The sequence below is a fragment of the Carya illinoinensis genome, chromosome 3, assembly GCF_018687715.1.
Source record: "Carya illinoinensis cultivar Pawnee chromosome 3, C.illinoinensisPawnee_v1, whole genome shotgun sequence".
Lineage (NCBI taxonomy): Eukaryota > Viridiplantae > Streptophyta > Magnoliopsida > Fagales > Juglandaceae > Carya > Carya illinoinensis.
In genome coordinates, this window is record NC_056754.1 from 38,236,395 (window position 1) to 38,261,366 (window position 24,972).

At 32.1% G+C, this 24,972-nt stretch overlaps 1 long non-coding RNA gene across 1 annotated transcript; it reads right to left on the bottom strand.

Annotated features, from left to right (window-relative positions):
* Positions 1 to 17,866: 17,866 nt before the first annotated feature.
* LOC122304188 lies at positions 17,867 to 18,849 on the bottom strand. Its single transcript, XR_006240948.1, has 2 exons — positions 18,646 to 18,849; positions 17,867 to 18,243 (listed from the first exon to the last, which is right to left on the bottom strand). It is a non-coding gene; the product is annotated as an uncharacterized LOC122304188 (long non-coding RNA).
* Positions 18,850 to 24,972: the final 6,123 nt, after the last annotated feature.

The window sequence follows — 24,972 nt, forward strand, 5'->3', positions numbered from 1 at the left end:
TGTTTTGTCCCAGTCAAACCAACATCATTTCCCTTCATGAAAAGGATCAAGCTTGATAAAGAAAGTTGTGGCTTATTGGTTTTGCTCATGAATAAGCACTTAAGAATGACTGCATTGAACTTGCTGCTAGTTCTCCAAACAAGGAATCGATAAAAGCTTGATGAGGAGTTTAAGGTAGATATCATCGGATTTCGGAGTTGTACGATTGGATTTCTTGCTCTTACCTCCTGTGACCAGATCGATCCCCTCGGAGCTTGCTTCGACAAACGAGGTTGTGGTGTCTCAGAAGTGCTGGGGGGACAACTTCTATGGAGGGTTGGGACTGGAGAAATCTCAAGTTTTCATGGGTTTTCTTGAATTTGATGATCTGTGTTTGCTTTGAAGTCCAATGAATTCTATAGATTTGGAAAGTGTTTCTTCTTGCGTTGGAAATGAGAATAAGGGAGACAAAGGAGAGTGGTTCTTCTTCTTCTTCTCTTCGTTTTTGTTTTTGTTTTTTTAATAAGAATGGAGAAAATGGCTGACATGTCATCTTGGTGCGCGGATTCATCCATTAACACGCTTGTACGTATAAGAACTCTTTAAAGTTTAAACGGTGCATTGAGGGTAAAAGAGGAAATGAATTTTTATTTTAGATGAGAAGATGCCATTTCGCACCATTTGGCATTTTGATAGGTTCCCTCTCCCTCTCCATTCTCTTCTCCTCTCTCTTGTTCCCATTCTCTCTCCATTCTTTGCGAAACACTTCTCCTCTCCCATCGAGTCTTGGGATCTCCTTTTCCAATTTTTGTCTCTCACTACCGTCGTGGTCTTCTCTCCTAGTTTTTGTGGCCTTCTCTCATAAATACCTAGATGAACTTAGCAACAAAAAGTAAGTATTGTGCTTTAGATTATACTGGCCTTTACAACAAAGTTCTTTTTTACCATGCAGAATGCAACCCATTGCTAGGCACCCGTAGAATTGTAACAGAGAATTTGACAGTCCTCTCTATATCTGAACATAATTTCTTCCCATCGCATGCTTGAAGAAAATAAAAGATATTTTTGTTTTTTGTTTTTAAGAACGGTAGTGATGAGTGTATGGATGTGCACTCTAAATACTCTATTATTGAAATAAAATGTTAAAATGTAAATAGAAATTATAGAAATTAATGTGTATTCTTAATTGAATTTTTATTTACTTTGGGATACTTCTAAACAGATTTTAATGTTTAATTTCAAATTTTATAAAAGATCAAGTTAAAATCCAGTAAAATTAAAATGAGGACTTTCATGGGATTTGAGAGAAGAAAATCAAAGTCCGAAATTCGCTAGAAGACAGTCTAGACATATTTTAGTATTTTAATCATAAATTTCTACTCACATATCGAATTGATGTGATTTTTTATGTGAAAATTATGAAGACATTAGGGTTTCTTTCCTACCCTATATAAGTATATCATTAGCACGAAATTGAGGGAGAGAAGAGGCACAAGAGGCAAAAAAGAAAGAGACTCTTTTGGTTTTTGGGAGATGATGCTAGGGTTTAGAGAAACTCATCTTCCATAAAAAGAATTTTTCTTCTTTTGAATGATGAACTAATTCCTTGGTGAGGTTAGGGATGAACTTGCACATTAGATGATATTTTTAATTTATGTATTTGATTTTCAGTTACTAAAACTCTCTTGTTTTATCATTCTAAATTCATTGTTGATGTTTTCTTTTCCGAATAATCATAAAATTTATTCTATTTATGGATTCAATCATGCATTTTCTATTGAATGGATTAATTCTTTGATTATGTTTGGATAAATTATTTAACTATATTGATTTAACTTTTTGCTGCAATATCACTCCCTGAGTATATTGTTGTCATTGGATTTTCTCAATAGTGATAATAATTTACTTATTTTAAAAGTGGTGAATGACTTTTTGAAATGTTATATTTTGTTTAATTTTAGTTTATAATTCTATACTTTTCGATTGGAAATTTTGGGAATTGAGTTCCCAATTGAGTTATTCAATAAATTAAGAGTAATTAAAATACCGAATTTATGCAAAGATTAGGCAACAGTACAATTAGTACATTCAAATTAAAAAATGTGCATACATCATTTTTTTCATAACATCTTACATAATTATATTTAAAACATAAGATACTTTTATAAAATAATTTGTAAAAATAATATTGCTTTAAAAAAATATTCTTATTTTAAAATATTATTATAAAATAAGTTACAAATTAAATATGGCTTTTCTATCATTATTCATTCAAAATTGGCATGCAGGACAAACAATGACAGATTATTGAGTGGCCATCATTTCTCATCAAACAAGACTACTTAATAGTATTAGACAATCATAAGTCATAATAATTATGTATCCACAAAATATTCTAAGTATTGAAAAAAAATAATAAATTATGAGAATTGGAAATCTCATCCTTCTCGAGATATTATAGAGGATGGAAAAAGATTATGGAAGCCAAAAGAATGCTTACTATGTAGAGGCATTCATATTGGAGGGTATATAGGTTGTTGTAGTTTTAATTCTCCCTATTAATCCACTCTTATTTATAGAGTGTATCTATGCACATGTGAACTTCTATGTATGTATGCGCGTGCGTGAGAGAGGGATACAAGGGATATGGTTCTAATTTGTTTGTCTCGATTATAAAGAAAGTTTTGATAAAAAAATAAAATAAAATAAAAGAATTATTAGAATATGTTAAATTAGACTTACTTAAAATGAAAGATACATTGTATGCAACTTGTGCTACAAAACATAAAATAAAAGAGTTTAGAAAACCAAAAGATATGAATCAGGAAAGTTGGCCTGGTTTAGTTATAAAAATTAAACTATATCATCTTATATAATCATTACAACTTTTTTAAATTTCTATATAAAATATAATAAATAATTTAATTTTTTTAAAGTTTAAATTAAAAATTATATTATAATAATATTTTATTTAATTTTTAATAAACTGTCTAACCAAACAAGATCTAAAAAGACTCATTTATAACATTGGAAAAGATATATAATTATTGGTACTGCCTGAATACCAATAATTATTTTTTTATTATTTTTTTATTTATTTTTATATTTTTAATTGTTTTTAAAAAAATTATAATATCACTAAAAAGTATTTTCTTAATCATTAAATTTAAAAAAAAAAAAACAATTGGAGACGTAAAGCATCTCTATTTAATTATAAAGCATCTCTGTAAAATTAATTAATTATTCCCAATGACTCCACAATATTGTAAATAGTTTGACCGGTTTGTCTGCTTTATTGACCCTAAGTCAATGTGAAGATATTATATGATACTGATATGATACTGACAAGAGCAGGTGAAGTAGTTTGGTCCAAGAACAGTCTCTGTAATAAAAAGAAAGGTCCAATCATAAAGCCATTTCAGCCTCGTGGCCCGTGGGCCATGGGGGTGTGTCTTAACTCACGAGAGTAGGCTCCATTCGGATGATTTGACTATAATAAATAATTTGAATTGATATAAAAATAATAATATTTTATACATTTAATTGAGTTGTATTTAAATATAAATATATTAAAATTTATATTTAAAGATATAAAATAGATTAAAATAAATTTAATTTAATTTATAAAAAATTAAAAAAATAATAAATACTATCAATTATTAATCTAAGATGGATTGATGTGTGCTTGCCTACCAAATACAGCCTTAAAATTATAGACTCCAAATCTCTAGCTCAAAACTGCAATATTTTGTGTGCAATTCAAAAAATATGGGTCAAGAGAAAAAATATAGTTACAAATATAATTATGCATTAGTTAATATATTAATGTGATGTGATTGGTTAAAAAGTAAATTTTATTAAAAACAGTGTTAATTTAAATTGTAAGTATGAATAAATCAGTATTAATGTACAGATTAATACGTAACTGTGTTTGTATATAACAAAACTCGAGTCAAAATAATCAGAAAAGATAAAAAAGGGGAAAGAATATGACCGGGAGACCAAAACAAGTATTTTGCTTCTACGTAATACATATTCAAATTAAAAAATGATTTATACACAACAAATTTTTCATAATATTTTACATAATTATATTTTGAATAGGGAGTATTTTTATAAAACAATTTATAAAAATAATATTACTTTATAAAAATATCCTTATCTTAAAATATTATTATAAAATATGTTACAGAATAGGACTTATCAATCATTATTCATTCAAATTTGGTATGCTGGACAAACGGTGACAGATCATTGAGTGGGTAATTTAGTCAAAGATATCCAGGACCTGATGAAATTGTTCCCTCAGTGTAGTATACAACATGTTGGGCGACTTATAATTATTATTATTTTTGTAATTCATATATAACTCATTTCCAAAGTTTAGCCTCCTTTTATTTTTTATTTTTAATTGTAATGTATAAAAAGCTTACAAGTAAAATTTTTAAAATTACTGGAAGAATGAAATTTCAAAAAATTTATGTTTCGTATATTTTTACTCACTTTATTACATAATATATGCGCTTGTTGATGGTTTCGTCCAAACTCATATTCTGGTTTTGTCCCTCAAGTTTTCTTTTTCTTTTTTCTTTTACCCATTTCTTTTATAATGACTCGTTAAAAATTCTTAAATTAAAAATTAAATAGAAAAGAATTCTTTTATTCGATATGAGGTTTAATATTGTTATTTGGTGTTTATTACGTGGAAGCCTTGCAGAAATGTAAATAAACTGACTTTCGTCAATTAAGTAGACATAGGTGTTAATTTAAAAGACTGGAGGGAAAGGAAAATTACATACTTTCAAAACGTACACACATATTCATATATTATACTATATTCTACATATAGAGTACTTTCCAAAACGACAATTAAACATAATAACTGGATTATTAATCATCCTCCTCATTCTCGATCGCAAATTCCTGCAAGCTTGCCTTGTGTGACACAAAGCCAAATTATTCTTCTTTGCCATGCATTCACTCTTATTTCATTACAATTACCACCCTTACTATAATTACCATATCTTTTCAATGGCAATTGCGACGGTACTTGTTACACTTCTCTTTCGGTGGCGCTTTTGCAAGGCAGCTTGTATATTTTGCCGATCTGTCGCATGGTTTTGTACTCGCCTGCATAAGCTTACGCCCTAAGGCACTTTTTTCTTCTGTTGAATAAGAGAGAAAGATGGTATTGGATAATCAGATATTCAAGTATAAGTTGTAACAATAGAATTGTGTGAGAAGGAATCACAGTTTTTCCTTTAACAACTTGGTTTGAAAATAGTACATGAGATCAATCATCTTTAAACAAAGTATTCCAAAATTATTGTATCTGTCTTAGGGATCAGATATTAATTGATCCATTTTTTCATACTTACTTGCATAGATGGTAGTACTTATAGACAAATTAGATCACTAAAGAATAGCATCCATGATGTGAATAAGTACTTAATAGTATAAGACAGTCATAAGTCATAATAATTATGCATGCACAAAATATTTTTAGTGTTGCAAAAAAAATAAATAAATAAATTATGAGAATTTGAAATCTCTTGACCTGTTTGGTGTGACGCCCCCAAATTCTGTTTGGGATCGGACGGACATTTGAAGCGTCGAGACATGCAACACAAGGTTACCTGCCCCCGTTCATGACATATGAGATGCAATATTCCTAACATGCATCTAACATTATACAATATTCGCAGCGGATAATTTTTTTTTTCTTTAGCAATACTATGCACCAAATTGAAAATATCCCAAATGCTTAAAACATACTTGATATATAAAGATCCATTGAATAACTAATATCACAGCACTATTCCAAAATAGTTATGATCCAATAGTATTGGAGATGCAACTCCATCGTACAAGTAGTAATTTAACTACTATATTAACATTAACGACGCACCGTCGTTCAGTCGACTGTGTCTAGTTGGTCAGCTCCTGATTCTCCTTCAGGTCCTGTAACAAGATCTACCATTCGGGGGGAATGGTAGTTGGGACTACCACAGTGAGATTTGATTACAAATCTCAGCAAGTTAACAAAAAACTTCCACACAGGCTAATGATGCATGGATGACAGTAAAAGCATAAATGCATAATCAAATTCATAAGTAATTAAAGCATAACTTAGCGTACAACATAGCATAATTGACATAACTTAAATTGAAACATGAACTGAACTTGACTTGACATGAACTTGATCTGAAACTTGACTTAGCATGAACTTGCTCTGAAATTTGAATTAACATGAAAAATACATACTCCACAGTTGTTGTGGCCCCATGTATTCTACACAAACTTGACTTAACATGAAAAATACATACTCCACAGTTGTTGTAGCCCCATGTATTCTATGTGTAAATACATACTCCACAGTTGTTGTGGCCCCATGTATTCTACGTATAAATACATACTCCACAGTTGTTGTGGCCCCATGTATTCTACACAAATTTGACTTAACATGAAAAATACATACTCCACAGTTGTTGTGGCCCCATGTATTCTACGTATAAATACATACTCCACAGTTGTTGTGGCCCCATGTATTCTACACAAACTTGACTTAACATGAAAAATACATACTCCACAGTTGTTGTGGCCCCATGTATTCTACGTATAAATACATACTCCACAGTTGTTGTGGCCCCATGTATTCTACACAAAGTGAATGTACTCATGATGAAACGTGACTGGAATACGAAATGACTGAAACCCTGATGTAACATAACGTGACTTGAATATAACTTGAAATACATGACCAACTTGAGATAGAAATATTTCGTAACATTGCATAACATATAATAGACAACATATTTAATATGACATACTTGCAACAGTGAATATACATGACTTGACATACATGTAATAGATGGCATACTTAGCATGACGTACTTGTAAGGTACAGTAATACATGACAGAATATATTATGTATCAGATAAAAATTGATGACAGAATAAATTCTGTATAATAGACAATTACGTGATAATTTGGCATGGCATGACATATATGATAACACACATACATACACTGTAGTTCCTTTACTTAGCACACATACACAGTAGACTGCTAGTAAGTTAAAAGCTAACTTACCTCGATCTCCGCGTTTCTTATTAAAACCTTAAGCGCGATCACGAGGAACTGTAATTAGTGATTCTAAAAGTTAGCACTAAATCACTAATAATTTGAAATATGGAAAAATACTAACTTAAAGAGTAAAATTTCTATTTTACTCTCTACATGTAGGAAAATGACCGTTTTACCCATAACTTAAGGATTTTGCATACTAACTCCAAAAGTCACCAAAATTTACATGCCTCATATAAATTTTATCCTCAATTCAAATATCAATTTAGAAAAATTTAAAACTAATCACAACTATTAAAACTCCATAGGGCCGAAATTCTCATATGCTATTTCTATTGATTTTTGTTTCCAACTTGTTTTGATCAACCTTTTGATCTATGACTTATAAATATGTGATCTTCAAACCAAACCATCACATGGTTTAAAAGGACGTCCTAAAACATATATAAGCTTCTAATTCAAGATCACATGGTTAAAAATTAACCAAAACATAAATTTAGCCAAGAACATCCACACTTTGGCTTATCTGAATATCTCTTTACATAAAATTTCATATCTTTGAAACTAACATCAAATATCTTCAAAATAATAATATAACATGTATATAAGATGCTTAGGATCCTCCAATAAAATTATCAAAGTCATTAGAATAGGTTTAGACCACCAAAGAGTTAAACTTTCTCAAAACAGAAACTGTTTTTCCTCTTCCAGTTTCTAAGTTTCTAAATCTAAGAAAATTTTTCATCAAAACATTTAATCATGCAAAAATCCTCAACCAATAGTCATATATACATGTTAACAATACTCCATAAAAATTTCGGACCAATATCTATCCATTAGCTTGGTCAAAAACTCCAAACTATAACATACTCTCCAGATTCACGCCCAGAATGACCTTTCTATGGTTAAAAATACTTTTGACTGACCAAAATGACCATGGAATGATACGAAAAATACATCTACGAAAACTAGACTCAAAGAGGAACAACTTATATGAAGGAGACTTTATGATAAAACACTTACAAAAGCTTCGAAATGGGTGTGCAAAAGAACTCCTAAAAGCTGTCCGAGAGAGAGTGTTTGGTATTCTTTCAATGGAAAGCATAAATGAAGATAATTTCATGGGGAGGGGTGGCTGGAGATACTTGTGGATAAGATATGGAAGAGATGAGGCTGGAGTGAGAGTTAAGTGTAGGACTCTCTTACCCGAAGTGAGAGTTAAGTGTAGGACTCTCTTACCGGAGTGAGAGTGGAGTGTAGGACTCTCTTACCTAATAATATCTACAAAAATCAACTCAAGATATTTTTACCCAATAATATCCATGAAATTAGCTTAAAATATTTTTATCCAATAATATCTACAAAATTAGCTTAAGATATTTTTATCCATTAATATCTACAATTTTGAATAGACGTTTCGCCCGAAATTATGAAAAAATGTTATTGCGCCATAAGACCATAAATAACCCTTTGAGTCTAATAGCACAAACCATAATACATTTTGACACTTCTAACTATCTCAAATAATCAAAAACACTTCTGATATCATAATGAGTAATAACACTAACTATGTAGTTAGCCTAAAACCTATATGATTAATGGATTCGTGAAAAATTATAGACTATTCACGATGTTCCTAAAGTCAATAGAAATTCCACAATTGAATTTCTAGCGAGCTGTTACATTTGGGATAGTTCCTGAGCTGTTATAGATGAAGGAACGAAGATGATGGAAACCAAAAGAAAGATTACTATACAGAATGCCTTCATATTGAAGAGTATATAGATTGTTGTAGCTTTAGTTCTTTCTGATCCACTCTTATTTATAGAGAGTATCTATGCACATGCAAGCTTCTATTTGTGTATGCACGCACGCGTGAGAGATAGATATGATTCTAATTTGTTTGTCTTGATTATAAGAAAATTTTGATGAAAAAATTAAAAGAATTATTAAAGTATGTTAAATTGGACCTACTTTAAAGGAAAGAGACATAGCATGCAACTTGTGCTACAAAACATAAAAGAAAAAGAGTTTAGAAAAAGAGTTTATAATTCTATACTTTTTCCGATTGGAAATCTTGAGAATTGAGTTTTCAATTAAGTTATTTAATAAATTAAGAGTAATTAAAATACTGAATTTGTGCAATAATTAGGCAACAGTACAATTAGTACATTCAAATTAAAAAATATTTTGTATACAACATTGTTTTCATAACATCTTACATAATTATATTTTAAACATAAGATAATTTTATAAAATAATTTGTAAAAATAATATTGCTTTACAAAAATATTCTTATTTTCAAATATTATTATAAAATAAGTTACAAATTAAATATAGCTTGTTTATGACTATCATTATTCATTCAAAATTGGCGTGCTGGACAAACAGTGACAAATTATTGAGTGGCCATCATTTCTCAACAAAAAAGACTATTTAATAGTATTAGACAGTCATAAGTCATAATAATTATGTATCCACTGTTGTAAAATAACATTGTAAAATTGTATGACCACCTTGAGCTAGCTGTCAAATGCACAGTGTATAGTGCCAGCATAGTACTGCATAGTAACTGGCATAGTAAATGGCCGACATCGCACAGTGTGCATAGTGCCAGCATAGTACTGCATAGTAACTGGCATAGTAAATGGCCGACATCGCACAGTGCGCATAGTGCCAGCATAGTACTGCATAGTAACTGGCATAGTAAATGGCCGACATCGCACAGTGCATAGTACCAGCATAGTACTGCATAGTAAATATGCACAGTACCAGCATAGTAACTTGCATAGTTCCCTTTGTACGCCTATATATATCGTTGAATTCTTTAAAAAATTCATAAGTTTCATAACTTCTTGAGTTCTATCTCTATCTCTCTCTCTCTCTCTCTCTCTCTCTCTCTCTCTCTCTCTCTCTCCTTACGATAGTTTTATAACACGTTATCAGCACGAGAGTTCTGACGATCTTGAAGTTAATAGTCCTCTACTTCAAGTAAGTCTTTCAATATATTTTTTTATAGTTTTCAAAATGAATATGAAATATTAAACATACTTATGTTCTTGATTTATATATGTAGAAAATGTCAAATCTTACAAAATTGGAATTCGTTGCTCTTGACATTTCTGGGAAAAATTATTTATCTTGGATCCTTGATGCTGAGATCCATCTGGATGCAATGAACCTGGGAGATACAATTAAAGAAGGAAATCAAGGGTCCCTGCAGGACCGTGCTAAGGCAATGATTTTCCTTCGGCACCATCTTCATGAAGAATTAAAAACTGAGTATCTAACGGTGAAAAATCCACTTATTTTGTGGAATGATTTAAGGGAGAGATATGAACATCAGAAAACTGTAATCCTCCCAAAAGCTCGTCATGATTGGATGCACCTGAGGTTGCAAGACTTCAAGAGTGTTAGTGAGTATAACTCTGCACTCTTTAAAATTAGCTCGCTATTGAAATTATGTGGTGAAAAAGTCACTGATGATGACTTGTTAGAGAAGACATATACTACTTTTCATGCCTCGAATGTGCTCCTGCAGCAGCAGTATCGAGAGCGAAAGTTCAAGAAATATTCTGAACTTATATCTTGTCTTCTATTAGCTGAGCAAAATAATGAGCTTTTATTAAGAAATCACCAGTCACGTCCTACTGGTTCTATATCATTCTCTGAAGTGAATGGTACTAGATTTACATCATTCCCAGAAGCGAATGGTGCATCTTTTCAAAGAAAAAGAGGGCGTGGACGTGGTAAGAAAAACTATAGAAGTGGAGGTCCTAGAAGTGACCACACTAAAAGGGAAAATAATAGATATACACTGTACCACCAGAAGTGGTTCAACTCAGAAAAGGGCAAAGGTCCTCAAAATAAATTTGTAAAGAAATATGAAGATGAATGCCATAGATGTGGTATGATTGGACATTGGTCTCGTACCTGTCGTACAGCTAAACACTTGGTTGACTTATACCAATCTTCCATAAAAGAAAAAACAAAGAAATTTGAAACAAATTTTGCTGAACCATCATATGCTTTAAATTCTATAGATGGAGAAGATATTACAAGTCTTGATGTTTCTGATTTCTTTGAGGATTCTAGTGGTAGAGTTGATCATGGAAGTGTTCCTTTTTAATTAATGTATTTCCTTTATATTATTGTAAAATATTTTTATTCTGTAATGTTTTTTTTTAGTAATGAAAGTTTTATATATTTTGTAGAATCATGAGTCTTATTGATGAACTTTCTATCTCCGAGATGAATAATAAAGATGTATGTCTGGCTGACAGTGCTACAACTCATACAATTCTTAAGGATAAAAAATATTTTCAAAATCTAACATTGAGTAAAGCCTATGTTCATACCATCTCCGGTTCATCGAATCTAATTGAAGGCTCCGGAAGAGCTTATATTGTGTTGCCTAATGGCACCAAATTTTGCATTGATGATGCTCTATTTTCTTCACAATCCAGAAGAAATTTATTAAGTTTTAAAGATATACGTCGTAATGCTTGTCATATTGAAACCATTAACAAAGACGATAAAGAGCATCTTCTCATTACTAAAATAATTTCGAGCCAGAAGCTCGTATTAGAAAAACTGCCTGCCCTCTCATCTGGATTGTATTATACAAAAATGAGAACAATTGAATCACATGTTGTAATGCACCAGAAGTGCATTGATCCTAAAATATTTATGACTTGGCATGATCGCCTTGGACATCCGGGATCAATAATGATGAGACGAATAATTGATAATTCGTATGGGCATCCCCTAAAGAATCAGAAGATTATCTTACCCAATGAATATCCATGCTCTGCATGTTCTCAAGGTAAATTGATTATCAAACCATCTATCTCAAAGGTTGGTTTTGAATCTCCATCGTTTTTACAAAGGATTCATGGAGATATATGTGGGCCTATTCAACCATCAAGTGGACCGTTCAGATATTTTATGGTTTTAATTGATGCATCAAGTCGATGGTCACATGTTTGTTTACTTTCCACTAGAAATGCTGCATTTGCTAAACTTCTTGCACAAATAATTAAGCTACGAGCACAATTCCCTGACTATCCAATTAAAACTATTCGATTGGATAATGCAGGAGAATTTACATCTCAAGCTTTTGATAATTATTGCATGTCAATAGGAATAGATGTTGAACATCCAGTTGCCCACACACATACTCAAAATGGTTTAGCTGAATCATTGATTAAAAGGCTTCAGCTAATCGCTAGACCTTTACTCATGAAATCAAATCTTCCTATTTCTGCTTGGGGACATGCTATAATTCATGCAGCATCATTAATTCGAGTTAGACCATCAGCATATCACAAATATTCACCATTACAGCTTGCATTTGGTCAGCAACCAAATATTTCTCATCTTCGTACTTTTGGATGTACTGTATATGTTCCAATTGCACCTCCACAACGTACAAAGATGGGCCCTCAACGTAGACTTGGGATATATGTTGGGTTTGATTCTCCATCTATTATCAGATACCTTGAGCCTCTTACAGGGGATATGTTTAAGGCACGTTTTGAGGATTGTCATTTTGACGAATCCATTTTTCCAACAATGGGTAATGAGAAGTCGGTGCCTGAAGCACGACAAACATTGTGTAATGAGAAGTCGGTGCCTGAAGCACGACAAGAAATTACTTGGGAAAATAAAGCTCTTTCCCAATTTGATCCTCGTACAAAAGAATGTAATCTAAAGGTTCAAAAGATTATTCATTTGCAAAGTATTGCAAACCAATTACCGGATGCATTTACTGACACTAAAGGTGTGGTAAAATCATATATTCCTGCTGTTAATGTTCCAGCAAGGATTGCAGTCCCTGAAGGACAAGTTGCCAAAATAGCAATAGGCGAGTCTAAGATACGCCTGAAGCGTGGACGGCCTATTGGTGCTAAGGACAAAATTCCTCGAAAGAAGAAAATACAAAATGAATTTGGTACTCCTGAAGAGTCCATACCAACACAGGCCATAAGAGTAATTAATGCTCATGAAGAGAGTAAATCTCCTGAGAAAGAACCTCCTGAAGAGGTATTTCATGAAATGTCTTCCCTTGAAGAGGGACAGGTACCTGAAAATAACGAGATCTCGATACATTTCATGAATACAGGAGAAATTTTGAATAGAAATAAAACTGTTGTCGACAACATATTCTCATATAAAATGGCTCTTGACATTACCAGAAGTAATGAAGAAATTGAGCCAAGAACTGTCGAAGAATGTCGACATAGAGATGACTGGCCAAAATGGAAATCAGCTATTGAAGCTGAATTAAACTCGCTAGCAAAGCGAGAGGTCTTTGGACCAATTATACAAACACCAAAGGGTGTAATACCCGTTGGATATAAATGGGTATTTATACGTAAACGTAATGAAAGTAATGAAATTGTGCGATATAAAGCATGACTTGTTGCACAAGGTTTCCTGCAGAAACCGGGGATTGATTATGAGGAAACATACTCTCCTGTTATGGATGCAATCACATTCAGATATTTGATTAGTTTGGCAGTTATAAAAAGATTGGATATGCAGTTGATGGATGTGGTCACCGCATATTTATATGGATCATTAGATCATGACATATATATGAAAATCCCTGAAGGATATAAAATGCCTGAAACTTCTAATCTGAGTACATCCAGAAGTATGTATTCTATTAAGCTTCAAAGATCTTTATATGGGTTAAAACAATCCGGACGCATGTGGTATAAACGCCTTAGCGAATATCTATTGAAAGAAGGATTTGAGAATAATCCAATATGCCCATGTGTTTTTATTAAGAAATCAGACTCCGGATTTGTTATTATTGCGGTTTATGTTGATGATCTAAATCTTGTTGGAACTCCTGAAGAGATCAGAAGAACTGCTACATATTTAAAGAATGAATTTGAAATGAAAGATCTTGGCAAAACGAAATTTTGTCTCGGCCTGCAGCTCGAGCATTTGCCAAATGGAATTCTCATTCATCAATCAAATTATACAGAGAAAGTCTTGAAACACTTTTACATGGACAAAGCTCATCCCCTGAGTACTCCAATGGTTGTTCGATCACTTGATGTGCAGAAGGATCCATTTCGTCCTTGTGAAGACAATGAAGAAATTCTTGGTTCTGAAATACCTTATCTCAGTGCAATTGGAGCCCTGATGTATCTTGCAAATTGCACTCGGCCTGATATTGCATTTTCAGTTAATTTACTTGCAAGATATAGTTCCGCACCAACTCGAAGACATTGGAATGACATTAAACATATCCTTCGATACCTTCGAGGTACGGTTGATATGGGATTATTTTATCAATATGGTTCAAGTCCACAATTAGTTGGATATGCAGATGCAGGTTATCTTTCAGATCCACACAGAGGTAGATCTCAGACTGGATATGTATTTACTTATGGAAATTCTGCTATATCATGGAGATCTGTCAAACAAACACTATCTGCTACATCTTCAAATCACTCAGAGATCATTGCAATTCATGAAACAAGTCGAGAATGCATTTGGCTAAGATCAATGATCCAACATATTCAAGAAAAGTGTGGTCTTCCAGTGATTAATGATAGTCCAACAACTTTATACGAAGATAATGCTGCTTGTATTGCTCAAATTAGAGGAGGATATATCAAAGGTGATAGAACCAAACATATTTCACCTAAATTCTTTTATACTCATGAATTTCAAGAAAAATGTGAAATTAAAGTCAAGCAGATACGATCAAGTGATAATCTGGCAGATTTATTCACAAAAGCATTACCAACTGCAACATTTAAGAAGATTGTGCAGAACATTGGAATGCGGAGACTTGAAGACCTTTTATCATGCACTTTTCAGGGGGAGTAACGTCTTGAAGACTTATGCTGATTGTACTCTTTTTCCTTCGCTAAGGTTTTATCCCACTGGGTTTTCCTTCGCAAGGTTTTAATGAGGCAATCTTAAAGCATTTTACGGTACACATGAATATTGTACTCTTTTTCCTTCGCCATTGGTTTTTTCCCACAGGGTTTTTCCTTGGCAAGGTTTTAACGAGGCATATTCATTATAAGTGGTCATCCAAAGGGGGAGTGTTGTAAAATAACATTGTAAAATTGTATGACCACCTTGAGCTAGCCGTCAAATGCACAGTGTATAGTGCCAGCATAGTACTGCATAGTAACTGGCATAGTAAATGGCCGACATCGCACAGTGTGCATAGTGCCAGCATAGTACTGCATAGTAACTGGCATAGTAAATGACCGACATCGCACAGTGTGCATAGTGCCAGCATAGTACTACATGGTAACTGGCATAGTAAATGGCCGACATCGCACAGTGCGCATAGTGCCAGCATAGTACTGCATAGTAACTGGCATAGTAAATGGCCGACATCGCACAGTGCATAGTACCAGCATAGTACTGCATAGTAAATATGCACAGTACCAGCATAGTACTGCATAGTAACTTGCATAGTTCCCTTTGTACGCCTATATATATCGTTGAATTCTTTAAGAAATTCAAAAGTTTCATAACTTCTTGAGTTCTATCTCTCTCTCTCTCTCTCTCTCCTTACGATAATTTTATAACATCCACGAAATATTCTTAGTATTGAAAAAAAAAAATAGCTTTAATTCTCCCTATTAATCCACTCTTATTTATAGAGTGTATCTATGCACATGCAAACTTCTATGTGTGTATGCACGTGCGTGAGAGAGGGATACGAGGGATATGATTCTAATTTGTTTGTCTTGATTATAAAGAAAGTTTTGATAAAAAAAAAAAATAAAATAAAAGAATTATTAGAATATGTTAAATTGTACCTACTTGAAATGAAAGAGACATAGTATTCAACTTGTGCTACAAAACATAAAATAAAGGAGTTTAGAAAACCAAAAGATATGAATCAGGAAAATTGGACTGGTTTAGTTACAAAAATTAAACTATCTTATCTCATATAATCATTATAATTTTTTTAAATTTTTAAACAAAATATAATAAATAATTTAACTTTTTTAAATTTTAAATTAAAAATTATATTAAAAAATTATATTATAATAAATAAACAAAATCTAAAAAAACTCATTTGTAATATTGGAGAAGACATATAATTATGGGTACTGCCTGAATACTCACCCAAGAAGATGAAGTTTTTTTTGTTATTATTTTCATTATTTTTTTATTTTCTTAATTAATTTTTAAAAAAAATTACAATATCACTAAGCGCTTCCTTAATCATTAAATTTTAAAACAACAATTGTTTCGGGACAGATCCAATTCGAGACCTAAAGCATCTCTATATAATTATTTCTAATAAAAATTCGAGATCCAATCTAGAAAGGTCCAATCATTAGGCCACTTCAGCCTAGTGGCCCGTGGGTAGTGGCCCGTGGCTGTGTGGGTGTGTCTTACTCACGGGAGTAGGCTCCATTTGGATGACGTGACTATAATAAATAATTTGAATTGATATTAAATTAATAATATTTTATACATTTAATTGAGATGTATTTAAATATAAATATATTAAAATTTATGTTTAATGTATAAAATAGATTAAAATAAATTTAATTTAATTTATAAGAAATTAAAAAAATAATAAATATTATCAATGATTAATCTAAAATAAATTGACATGTACTTGCCAACCAAATACAATCTTATAATTCGAGTATCGGTTGAATTATTATAAAAAGATAAAAGAAAAATTTTAAATAATATCATATCTCATACTTCACTCAAAAGCTAAAAAAAAAACTCAAGACACATTCAAACTATACTCTTGAAAGACTAGTAAATAGTATAATTAAATTTATATTGAAATCATTATAAAAATTAAGAGTTTTTTCCTCTTAAATAATGTAAAATCTTGTACGTACGTAAGAGAGACCCAAAGCATGTATGAGATAGGGAAAGTATAGTTGTAAGTATAATTGTGTACTAATCTGTGTACTAATGTGATGTGATTGGTCAAAAAGTAAATTTTATTAAAAACAGTGTTAATTTAAATTTTAAGTATGAATAAATCAGTGTTGGTACACAAATTAGTACATGACTGTACTTGTATGTAGTAAAACTCTATGAGATATACTTTTAAAGGATTAGGCAACAATAAAATTAAAACTCCATTGAAATTACAATAAAAAGCAAGTAAGAACTGTCTCCCTCTTAGTAATATGAGGTGTAAGAAGAAATTTAACAGAAAGATGCTACGTAGACATCAAAACTGTAACATTTTGCATGCAATTCAAAAAATATGGGCCAAAATAGTCAAAAACATTTTGGCATGCTGGACAAATAGTGACAGATCATTGAATGGGTAATTTAGTCAAAGATATCTAGGACCTGATGAAATTGTTCCCTCAGTGTAATATGCAACATGTTGGGCGACTTATAATTATTTTTATTTTTGTAATTCATATATAACTCGTTTCTAAAGTTTAGTCTATTTTTATTGTATTTTTTAATTGCAACGTATAAAAAGCTTACAAGTAAAATTTCAAAAAAAATTTATGTTTCGTATATTTTTACTCACTTTATTACATAATATATGCGCTTGTTGATGGTTTCGTCCAAACTCATATTCTGGTTTTGTCCCTCAAGTTTTCTTTTTCTTTTTTCTTTTACCCATTTCTTTTATAATGACTCGTTAAAAATTCTTAAATTAAAAATTAAATAGAAAAGAATTCTTTTATTCGATATGAGGTTTAATATTGTTATTTGGTGTTTATTACGTGGAAGCCTTGCAGAAATGTAAATAAACTGACTTTCGTCAATTAAGTAGACATATGTGTTAATTTAAAAGACTAGAAGGAAAGGAAAATTACATACTTTCAAAACGTACACACATATTCATATATTATACTATATTCTACATATAGAGTACTTTCCAAAACGACAATTAAACATAATAACTGGATTATTAATCATCCTCCTCCTTCTCGATCGCAAATTCCTGCAAGCTTGCCTTGTGTGACACAAAGCCAAATTATTCTTCTTTGCCATGCATTCACTCTTATTTCATTACAATTACCACCCTTAATATAATTACCATCTCTTTTCAAGGGCAATTGCGACTATATGTCTTACACTTCTTTTTCGGCGGCGTGTTTGGCAAGCAGCTTTTATATTTTGGCGATTTGCCGCATGCAGGTGTAGTAACCACCTGCATAAGCTTACGCCCTAGAGTACTTTTTTCTTCTGTTGAATAAGAGAAAAAGATGGTATCAGTTTATCAGACATTCAAGTATAAGTTGTAATAATAGAATTATGTGAGGAGGAATTACAGTTTTCCCTTTAATAACTTGGTTCGAAAATAGTACATGAGATCAATCATCTTTAAACAAAGTATTCCAAAAGTATTGTATCTATCTTAGGGATTAGATATTAATTGATCCATTTTTTCATGCTTAGTTGCATAGATACTAGTACTTACAAACAAAGTAGATCAATAAAGAACAACATCCATGATGTGAATAAGTACTTAATAGTATTAGACAGTCATAAGTCATAATAATTATGTATGCACAAAATATTTTTAGTGTTGCAAAAAATAAAAAATAAAAAAATAAAAAAAATTATGAGAATTTGAAGTCTCTTGACCTGTTTGGGATAGTTCCTGAGCTGTTATAGATGAAGGAACGAAGATGATGGAAGCCAAAAGAAAGAGTACTATGTAGAATGCCTTCATATTAAAGAGTGTATAGGTTGTTGTAGCTTTAGTTCTTCCCGATCCACTCTCATTTATAGAGAGTATCCATGCACATGCAAACTTCTATTTGTGTATGCACACATGTGTGAGAGAGATATGATTCTAATTTGTTTGTCTTGATTATAAGAAAATTTTGATAAAAAAGAATAAAAGAATTATTAGAATATGTTAAATTGGACCTACTTTAAAGGAAATAGACATATCATATGCAACTTGTGCTACAAAACATAAAAGATGTCAAAATATTTTGAGATCTTTTTTAGCAACTTGTGCTACAAAATATAAAAAAATAAAGATTTTTTTTTTTTAAAGAAATGTGAGATTTCAAAATAAAAATTATATTATAATAATATTTTATTTAATTTTTAATAAAATATTTTTTTCTGTAAAAAGATTAATTTGTAACGTTGTGGAAGCTATACAATTATTCACAATGATGGGTCCACAATGTTGTAATTAGTTTGACAGATTTGTCTGCTTCGTTGACTCCAAGTCAATGCGAAAGAAATTATTTGAAACTGACAAAGGAGCAGCTAGAGTAGTTTCTTCCAAGAACAGTCTTCCTAAGGTCCAATCATAAGGGCACTTCAGCCTAGTGGCCCGTGGGGATGTGTCTTCATCACTCACGAGAGTAGGCTCCATTTGGATGAATTGATAAATAGTAATCAATTTGAATTGATTTAAAAATAATAATATTTTATAAATCTAATTGAAGTGTATTTAAATATAAATATATTAAAATTTATGATGAATTTGTTTATTTTTTATTAGAAGTTTAAAAATAATAACTACTATCAATGATTAGTAGATTGAAGTATACTTACCAACCAAATATAGTCTTAAAATTATAGACTCCACTCTCTAGCTCAATAAGAGCCCAAACTGAATTTTGTATCCCAAGTCGGTTCATATCTAGTATCGGTAGAATTATTACCAAGAGCAAATTTTTATTTTATTTTATTTATTTAAAATAATATGAGATCTCATAAATTATCCAAAAGCTTAAAAAAAAAAAAAAATCTCAAGTTACATATGAACTATACTCTTAAAAGACTAGTCAAAAGTATAATTAATTAAATCTCTATTGAAATCATTATAATTATAATTATAAAGAACAAGAGATTTTCTCTCCCAATTAATGTGAAATCTCATAGATACATCACTTGCATCGTTCAAGAGAGACTCAAACCACAACTGAGATATACTCTTAAAGGATTAGGAAAGAGTATAATTAGAACTTCATTGAAGTTACCATAAAAAGCAATAAGAACTTTATCCCTCTTACTAATATGAGATCTCATAAACTATCTACCTCCATAATAGATTGTGAGTTGTAAGAAGAAATTTAAGAGAAGATGCTATGTAGAGAGTCCAGAGACCAAAACTGTAACATTTTGTGTGCAATTCAAACAAAATGATTTATGCACAACAAATTTTTAATAATATTTTACACAAATATGTTGTAAAATGTGACTTATCATTTAGCCGAAGAAAACACTAGTGCCACATAAATTTTGTACCGAAAGTCTTTAACAATTTTTTTTTTTTTTTGACTTAATGATTAAGTAAGTGTTTTTAAATGAATATGTGATTTTTTTTAATATTTTAATAGTTTAAAAAATAGTGAAAGAAAAAGTGAAAAAAATAAATAGAAATGAGCTAATCGGTGGAAATATTTTGTGGATGTTGCCAAAGATATCCAAGACCTAATGAAACTGTTCCCTCAGTGTAGTATACAAGACATTAGAGCATCCTTATTGGCTTGGCCAAACTTTAGATAATTTGACTAAAAAATCCTTCACATTGGATTGGACAAATCTAAAATAATTTAGATTTTTACTATAGTGGTTGGCTAAAGATGGAAGATAACTATTCATTTATCAAACATCAAAACATTAATTTATCATTCTAAACAAATAAATTAAATTAATTAGAATATAATTAATATTTAACATTTAGAATATTATTATTATTAACATTTAATAATACTTTTTTTAATATTAATTTAATTAGAATATAATTATTATTAACATTTAATTGGTAGAATTACAAAATGTGATCAAATAAATTGAATAAAAAAATTATTAATTTAATAATATTTTATTATTATATAGAGAATGAATGACTAATCTAATATGGGGATTGAATTTAAATGGAATAGACAAATGCAAAGAAGTATTGATATTGGTCAAATTTAAAGATGAATTTGACTAAACCAATGAGAATGCTCTTGGGCGACTTGGTAATGAAGGGGTTGACAAGACGTTGACAAAGTATGCTTGGCATATTGAGGATCTGAGTGTGTGGAAAGGGACTACACCTTATTGTATTCAATCTATAGTCTGGGTGGACAAACATCGACTGTAATGTATTTGTTTCGGTTTCAATGAAAGTTCTAATTTTTATCAAAAAATAAAAGTAAAAATTTACAACACAAACAGCCATATTAACTGCCAGATTTTATTCTATTTTCCTATATATATATATGTATATATATATGATCATTAATTCTCAGCTACTTAATGAAGTATTTTTCTAATGAATTTATGATTTTTTTTAAAAAAATATTTAAAGAGTTTAGAAATTTTTTTTTAAATAGTATTTTTTGTAGCTTCCCTTAGTGGGTTTATATAGCAATATCACCCAAAAACAATATTTCGAACTCAATTTTTGTAATATCTATAATTTTTTAGAATAAATCTATAACCACCGACAAAATACCAAATGATTTTTTTATTTTTATGTAGTGACTATGGAAGAAGAGGGCTAGGTCAGAAAGAAGAGGGCTAGGTTTGTCGATTTATTGAACGCAGATGGGGGGTTGTAGGTGGGAGAGAAAAGAGGAGAGAAAGAAGGAGATGGGAGCTCGTTGAACTCTGATGGAGGAGATGGAGCTCGTGGAATGCAGATGGGTCTAACGGGGGGTTGGGGGGAGAGAAAGAAGGCAACATTTGGTGCATGCGGGCTCATCTTCATTTTCCTTGGCATGCCTACATGGCCGTTTCTCATTGGCTAGTGCAATAATGAACCTACAGAATAAATCTATTTTTTATTTTTATGTATAAAAAATGTATAAAAAAAGTCAGAAAAACAAGAAAATATCATTTGGCCTTTTCAGGACCCATCCGCAGACTACACCCTCAGTGGGTGTCCCACCTAGGGGGGAGAATCGGCCGGTCTGGATAGGAAAAATCGACCGGACCGGCCGTTTTGGTTTGAACTTGACTGGCCCAGGAATAGATCCGGTAGGTCTCGGCCTGAATTTTAGTGGACTAACTAATTTTGATCCGGTCTCGGTCTAGGGGATTTTTTACTTCAGACCGAACCAAATGAATGATATAAATAACATATATTTTATTATTTATATAATATTTATAATTGTATATAATTAATTATAATATTTATAATTTTTATCTAACCTAATAGGCTAATATTTACAATATTAATATTTATAATTTTATACTAATACTAATATTTATACTGAGACTAAATTACTAATGGTCTAAATTAATACTAATATACTATTATATAGTTATACGAATCATAAATTCATAATAACTAAATCATTATAAGTCTATAACTATATCTAATATTAATAGTATTAGTATTATTATTAGTTAACTTAATATCTAATATGCTAGTATTAGTAATAAGATTATAAGACTATAAGAGTATTACTCTTATTTAATATAGTATTACATTGAGTATTAGTAAATGTGTTGGGTTTGAAGAGATATAGTAATACTTGTTATTAGTTATTAGTACTAGAGTTATTACATATTATTAGTTATTAGTTATTACATATAGTTATTTGTTATAGTATTAGTACTAGTGTATTATTAGTTATAGTAAGTAAGTTAATAACTATTACTAATTTACTATATACTAATAGACTAATAGTATTAGTGTATTACTAATATATATATTAATATATGTATATATATAATAGTATTACTATTAGTTATATATATATATATATATATATTAATAACAAAATTCCCTTGGATATTTAAAAAAAAAATTTAAATTGTCAATTGATATACTCTAACTCTCTAAGTTAGTAATAAAGTAACAATTAACATCATCAATGTGACGCCCCCAAAATCCCCACGCCCGAACACGGGGAATTCGAGACGTCCGGATGGTGACAACCCGGATCACCATCCTATCGTCGGGTGCCAAGTGTGTGCAAGGCAGCAAAAGTGTACAGAGAAACACGCAGCGGATAAGATAGCCATAACGAAGTACCAGAATTTTTCTTAACATAATACAAGCTGTTTAAAACGTACATAGATAAAATATTACATATACCACAAATACAGTTTTAAACAAATAAAAAGATAACATCAGCAACCCGGCGGAGCCGCATCCTCGGGCTCAGCCTCTTCCTCCTCAACCTCATCTCCTGCACCAAAAGCTACGGAACCACGAATGGTACCGCAGGTAAGTAAAACCCAAACACTACCAGATAAAAACACATATAACTCAAACAAGATGCATGAAACATGCCCAATGCACAAACCCGTAAAACACAAGTTTTCCACGCACGCCAAAAGACACATTTGACATCTCAAACCATTATCCAATTTTAACCGTATGCACCATGACCTCCCCTAGGGGTCATCCGCACACCCTGGCTCCAGTGTCACACCGCAGAGTACCGCCACGCATGTGACACCCAACGAGCGATGCCCAGTTCCGCGCCCCGCGCGTGCGTAGCCAAGCATCCTCTAGCCCTCGCCAGCGAAGGGCCACGGAGTCGGTGAGTAGGCCGATGCCCGGTTCCGCGCCCGGCGCGTTCGTAGCCAAGCACCCCCTAGTCCCGCTCCCATTATCGCTTTCGATAACTCAGGGGACATCACTCAGTTTATTCCGCTCCCGAGTGACCAGAGGAGCTCCACCGAGATAATAACCCATCCCGGCTTGGGCTCGTGATACCCACGCACCCGCAACACACTCACGCCAAAACACAGGCTTTTCTCATAAACCCACAACACACGTGCATGCATCATGTAATGCCATAACAAAGCACATTAAAATGATCCAATCACATAAATCAAATAATCAAGCAACTCCATCCTCCATCCATCCGACCCCCGAAACTCCTCGGACTCAGTCCGGAATCAACAACCAACAACAGATAAATAATTGAATGAGCAATATATATTTAAATCTGAAAGTAGGGTTTGGAAAATACTTACAGCGCTATACGGCAATTTTAGAAAACACGAGGCGTTGCAAACGGCGGAAAAACAGCAACGTCACAGTGAAATTTCACTGCGGCCGTGGGTCCGAAAAACCCACTTTTGAACGGGGACAAACTAGGACACGGGATTGATAGGGAATGGTCTAGAGGTGGTTGTGAAGCTATTGGAAGTGACGGACGGCCGTGGGTGGCGGCGGAATGGCCGGATTACCCAAAACGGAAACTAAGCTCGTAGGAGCTGTTCCGGTGGTCGTTGGAGGCCGGAAATAGGTGGGTTAGGACGGCAAGGAGTCGGTGATGAAGTTGTGAAGAAATGGTGGCCGGAGGTGGAGCGACGGCGGCGGATCGGAGCAAAATCCGTGCGCCCTTTGGAAGCTTTTTCCAGCCAAATGGCCGGCCGGTTGGGGGTGGGTTTTGGAGGGAAGGTAGACCGGAAGGAGAGGAAGAGAATGGGACCGGTGGGAGGCCGAACGGTGGCCGGACGGCGGCGGTAGGGCTTAGGGAAGGTGACGCCGGCGTAGGGAGAGAGAGAGAAGAGAGAGAGAGCACGGGGGGGGGTCCGAGTCGAGCGGGAGAGAGGAGAGAGAAAAGAAAGAGAAAAAAGAAAAAAGAAGAAAAAAGAAAAGAAGGGAAAAAAAAAAGAAAAAAGGAAAAAGAGAAAAAGAAAAAAAAAGATGTGAAAAGAAATGAGGTCCAGTCCTCACTCCGGGAAAAAGAAACAACCCGCCAAAAAGATTAAAACCACAAAAACAACTAAAAGAAATAAAACACAACCTCAAATAAATTAAAATAAATTAAAAACCGACTTTAAAAACGCAATTAAAATAAAATAAAATATCTGATATATTAATTAAAATAAAAACAATTATTTCAGCGAAAATACACTTAAAAGCGGGTCATCACAATCAATATAATTTTAATTAGTGATTTTTTAATGAGTTAACAAATAATACACATTAAATAGTTTACTTAATTTTAATTTTACTAACTTAAATATTTTTTTACTAACTTA